Below are 6,305 nucleotides of genomic sequence, written 5' to 3' on the forward strand. Positions count from 1 at the left end.
TCTGTTTTGGGAAGGGGAAAATCAATAATGTGTTGTGATGTGAAACTGATTCCCCACTGGATTTGGCCGTGCTCGGTGCAAAGCCTATTTTCTGTGTGGCCCAGAGGTAAATAGTGTACTTTGTTACAGTGTGTAGCTGGAAGCCTTGGAGACTTGTGGAGCGATTAAGCCATTCTGGAGCGCATTAGCCCGGGCCATGTCATGGCAGGCTAAAACAAGCCTGGCATGGATAGGGAGAAAAGGCTGAAGGGAAGGGTGCGCCAGAGGGAAGAGAAGGGGGGGAAAAATTGGATAAAAAGAGAATAAAATGAAAAACGAGAGCAGGGAGAGGAATGTGAGGGGAAGAGTTTAAAAGGGCAGAGATAAAACAAGTAAGAAAGAAAATGTGACAGCGGGGGGGGGGTGGGGAGCGCGTGGGAGAAATGACATTTGTGGGACTTGGTTTTCGTACTATACTTCACTCCGACGCAGATGAGTCTTCTCGCCCACGGAGAGACGAGCCCGAGACAACTCTCTGGTGTCTCCTCTGAGGGTGAACGGAGAGACGGGATAGGGTGAGCTGGTTCGGTGGAGGAAGAAGGACGAAGAGGGACGGAGACGGGACAGGAGTGGAGAGATTGACAAATTCCCAGCTGATTGCTATTTAGAGACTACACCCCCCCCCCCCGCATCTCAAAAAGTCCAAACCCCTCTTTATTTATCCCTCTCCTGCCTTCAGTGGAAGATTTGTCACTTGTGCATAATGGGTCTTTGTGTAAACTGGTGTGGACTGGTGCGAGGCGCCGGCCTGAGATGGGCAGCAAGGGGGACGGTAATGGAAGAGAGGAGAGCAATTCTTTCCTCAATCTCTGGAGGGGAGAAAAAAAAGATTCTCTGACCACCTTCCCAAAAACCCCCCCTTGCCCAAGCCTCCCCCCCATCTCTTGTTCTGTCCCTCTTTGCCCCTGTCACTAACCTCTCCCCTCCATCCCTCCCTCTTGTACACCATCTCTCTCTCTCACGCTCTCCTCTCTCCTCTACCTCTGCTCACGCCACCCCCACCCCTACCCCAACTACCCCCTCCCACCCCCCACCACATCTCTCCAGGAGGCAGTTGTCAATCAACAGTGTCTCCAACAATCCCTCTGGAGCTCATTGTGCCCGCGGTCGCTGGCGGAGGCAGGCGTTGTGCGGCGGCGGAGAGCCGCAGATGGAGGGAGCGCTGTCAATCATTGTCACTAATTATTAATTTCTGTCACTCAGGCCCCGGTGGCAGCCATGCAGCGGGGGCCCCTCTCTTTCTCTTTCTCTCTCTGCCTCTACCTCCTTTTCCTCTCCATCCTATCCTCTCCCCTGTCCCTACCCGTGTTCGCTCCCTGTCTTCCCTCCCTCGTCTTTGGGTTCAAGTCCCCAACCGTCCTTCGCCTTTGCCTCCTTTTGCAGGGATGACCTGTTGTTTCCGTCTCGTCTTCTTCTCTCTCTCTCTCTCTCTCTATACTCCAAGGGTGAGTTGATTTGGTATGCCACCCCGGCGATAAAAAGTTCAACCTTTCATTATGTGGTGCACGTGCACTAAGAACTGCCCCCTCTCCCCTCTTCACCGGGTCAGTCCCCTTGACTCCCTGCTCCCTTTAATTGTATTCTCCCTCCCTTCTCAGCTTCTCATTTTCAACATATGACCCCCTCCTCCTCCTCTTCCTCCTCTTCCTCCTCCTCCCCAACGCATCTTGTCCGATTCCTCTAATTCCTCAAGACCCCCCACCCGAAAAAAAGACATAAAAAGGCCCTGCTTAGCTTTTTGCCTCAGCGGGTGTCCACCGAGGTTCTGGTTTGATTCGGTGAACTTGGTGTTTTCAATTTGCACGGCGGCGCGTCGGCCTGTGATGGCGCTCTGATGGCGGCTAATGAGGGGGCGGGGCCTGACCCGCGTGTAGCCGGGACTGAAGACAGGGGTCAGGGTTCTGATCCAGGTTCACCCTCACCTCATTACCAGAGGTGTTGGGCTGGAACACACACACAGACACACACACACATATATTTTATCCACACAGACTCACATCTAAACATTTCCAGGTCGTGTTTGGACGCATAAATTTAACCACTACCTTCCCACAATCCTTTGCACAACGCCATCAAGGGACCAGATGAACAACAATGAGAGAATTGAGCAACGTTGAGTTTATTAACGTTAACCAAAGTAAACCTAGAGCAGAACTTAGTTAAAACTTTCAGGGAAAAGCTTGCAGGTTGTGACGGTCGGCTGGTGTTTGTGTTTTTGTGCAATAATATATTGATTTTTTTTTTCTACCTTTACAGTTTAATTCATTAAATAAAATGTTCTGTAGCTTGTTCTGGAGTTTAATCTTTTTTTTTTCCAAAGAAGTTGCATTTCCACACAAAACACACACTTATTGCGATCACACACACGCCCTCACGTCACGATAAACGTGTTTCAGAGTAAAACTGACGATTGGTCAGTTAGCCGTTTGCACACACACACACTCACACACACAAGTCCATTCTGGCTCCTTTTCAGTCAAAATATTCACAAACACACGTGTGCATGTTAACATTCATACGCAATCAGGCGATCCCAGCACACACACACACACACACACACACACACACACACACACACACTCTATATACATCTCTCCCATCTCCTCCAGGATTACGACCGGCGACAGGCCTGTGCTGCTTTAATGAGGGAGCGAGGAAGAGGCCAGCTGGACATCACTGATCCTTCACCTCCCATCTTCCACCTCCCACCCTTCGCTCCATCCATCCATCCTCCCATACACAAACCGTTCCCTCTGCCCCCACAAACCCCCTGCATGCCCCCCAGTCCCGCTCTGCATACAGCCATTAGCCCCCCTTTACGTCTAACCTTCTGTCTCGCTGCACCGCCTCCTCCCAACTCCCTCCCGCCGCCTTTGTGCCTCTTTTGCTCCGTCTCCCCTCCTTCCTGTCGAGCTCTTTTCCTCTGCTCCTGTCACTTTTTCCTGTCTTTCCATCTCTGTTGTTTTTTTTTTCCTGACTCTTCCTCCGTCTCCTCTTTATCTCCTCTTACCTGTCACTGTCTTTCTGGTGCCATCTGATTGTCTCTTTACTCCCTTTATCTATCCATCCTTCCCCTCTTTGTCGCCAACCTCCTTTCACTCCCTTCCCCAGTGTGTGTGTGTGTGTGTGTGTGTGTGTGTGTGTGTGTGTGTGTGTGTGTGTGTGTGTGTGTGCATTCAGCATTCAGCAACTCATTGGAGACAGAGTTTATTGGGGTAATGCATTTATCACTGCTGCGCGCCAGGGCCTCACCTTCTTCTTTGAGCCAGTGAGTAATGAAAATGGGATCACTTCTGACAACACACACACACACACACATACATACACACACACAAACTCACACATGGACAAACACACACACACACACACACACCTGCTCACACACACAAAATAGAAAAATGCATAATCGTCTTTGTTGAGTGGTCAGATTTTAACATTCAAGCTGATACACAACCAATGCAACTTTAACCGCCGACAGTAACCAGGACCAGGTCGAAAGGATGCTTTCGAGCACTATCATGTTATAGTTTTACACATACATTTTATATTATATATATATATATAATCGTCGTCAGCCGATGTCGGTGCACGAGGCGTGAGATCCGTCTATAGGCTCAGAATGTAGCCACCAGGTTACATCCGTCTCTTTCTTCTGATCCGACTGAGACTGTTTAACAGTTTCAGGTGTGTGTGTTTATTAATCATCTCTGCGGGGTTGTGTTGAGGTGTGTTTGTTAACCACCGTAAAAAAAACAACACACTTTTAATATCCCTCTCTTCATTCTCTGCCAAACTCGATCAGACAGAGTAGAACAGAGAAAAGTTTCCCATCACCAAATTTGTAGTTTTATTCTAAATAGATTTTTTTTTTTTTTTTTTTTTTTTGCCAACAGGGAAGTTGTGCCTTGATAAAATTACAAAATGGGTGTGCTGCTAAGTAAAGCTTCTGCAATGCCCTGATAATAATACAAAAGTGTTTTTGAATTAGTGTCACAAAATTAATGACTAGATTCTAGCATATTTTTACATGATATTTCTATTTCTAGTGGGACGGAAAGGAAACACATCCAGTCCTGGTATTCTAGGGAGAGGAGAAGCAGGTAAGGATCAAGTGTTAATGGCCAGGGGTGTCTGTCTAATCTCATTTGGTCTGGTAGTGTCAGGTGTGTGTGTGTGTGTGTGTGTGTGTGTGTATGTGTGTGTGTTGGGGGGGGGGGGTCTTCTTCACCAGTTTAAAATGAAACCATCACTACAAGTGTTCCAGCTAGTTTCTGATTGGCCTTGACAGAACAAAACCTGGTTGCAGCAAAAAACCCTTGCAAACGCCTCCCACAACGTCAAACACAAGAGGACAAGGTCAGATCAGCGTCGACGTAAAGTTTAATCTCCCAAAACAAACTTCTCCTCAAACTGCACACTTAGATGTGGTGTATGGTAGCTGAGGAGGGCATTGCTAATACACCAAGCGGAGCGTGGAGAGTGGAAGTCAAAGGACTGCTGACTAATGTGCCAAAATGGTTTGAAATCCTCTGCGGTACTGCAGATGGCGGAGATATTTGTTATTCATATGGCCCTAAAGGTGCATCCACAAAAGCTTGTGTAAAAAAAAAAAGAAAAAGTGTGTGTCTGCACATGCATGTGTGAATGTGTGTATGCATTGCTGTGCGTGGGTGTGTGTGTGTGTGTGTGTCTTGCGCTTCATCAACAGTGCTGAGGATGCCATTAGTGCTTGCTGCTGATCGCCTTTCCACATTTAAATAACAATAGTGCAGTCAGAGAAAGCATCGGTGTGAATCCAAGCCGCAAAACACCCAGGCGCTGCAGGGCCCGCTCCTCCTTTGTATGTGTGTGTGTGTGTGTGTGTATGTGTGTGAATACAGGTATGTGTGAGCTTGGGTGCAATTGTTTTTGCTTAAACATTCACATACGTGTGAATCGTAGAGAAAATGGGAAAGAGAGCCGAGGATGAGAGAGAGGAAGGCAGAATCCGCCGAAGTGAAATTTCCTTCGTAGCTATGTAATGTGGATAAATCATGACATGGAAAAATGTGGGCCCAAAATAATCACTCAAATATGACATAAGCATCCTCAGTCCCACTCAAAACTTCATCATCTGTGAAAATCAACCAACCTGCTGCACAAAAAGAGTGCATGTATGTGACTCTAAGGCTACCATGTTCTGATTCTAATGTTAAAATTCAACATATTGTCCCACTAACAGGAATTTAGGGTACTTACTCTGGTCAGGAAAAGCTCCAGTAGGTGATGTAGTGTCAGTGAACGCAGCCTCAGGTTGGCTCCTCCTTCAGCCACGCACCCCCCCATCCAGGCTGGATTCAGGTCACCTGTCCTCTGCTCTCCCTTCTCCCTGCTGTGGTCAGAGGCATGCAGGCTGTTATCTTCTTGTTTAGTGAGACATTTCCAGATGTTTTATGTTGTAGTTTTAGCCGTGATCCTTCCTCATGCCAGCCTTCATCCCCCCTCTTTCTCCTGCCAGCTGACCTCATCTCAGGTGTGCTGCACACAGGATTTCCCAGGACCAACTTTTTTTGTTTCTTCACTTCCCTGTCAGCATGTCAAAGGAGGCGTGCCACGCCTGGACCCGCCTTTATCTGACTGATAACACCTGCTGCTGATGTGTTAGGTCCTCTTTCATTGCCTGTCATTGTAAAACCAACTGTTATTGAACTCTTTTATTTTTCCATTAGTATTTAAATTGGTCAATATGGAAGAAATGTGCTCATTCCATGGGACTGGTACCGGTGATTGAAATCTGTCCAAACATGCTGGTGTATCCTGCATTGAACATAATCCATACATTTAAGTGTAAACTCCTCACACACTTAACACACACACTCAACATTCTCTCTCTTTCTAATCATCTTTTGATCCACTTTTCATCTTCATCCGTCCGTCTTCAGCGTTCCCATCTATCACAGCTTCAGGCTGCAGTCACTCTTCTCATCTCTCGCTGATATACTTTCCAAAGATGTTTGCCGTCACAGAACGCTTACTCACTGGCACGTATACACAAATAAGATAACACATTATTTGGATTGGAGAGATGGATTTGCACCGGGATGGATACCGTTTGGATTCTTTGAAGGAGAAATCACTGAATCGAAGAAGAAAGCAGTTGATGAAATAATATAATTTTCAGATATGTGGTTAAATAAAGCATATTGCCATTTTCATCCATTACTCATAAACCAGCAGATGAATTTTGAGTAAACTTAAAAGAAGTTTTTGTACATGAAGGAAAGAAA

This window comes from Antennarius striatus, chromosome 9 (genome assembly GCF_040054535.1).
Source record: "Antennarius striatus isolate MH-2024 chromosome 9, ASM4005453v1, whole genome shotgun sequence".
NCBI classification, from domain to species: Eukaryota; Metazoa; Chordata; class Actinopteri; order Lophiiformes; family Antennariidae; genus Antennarius; species Antennarius striatus.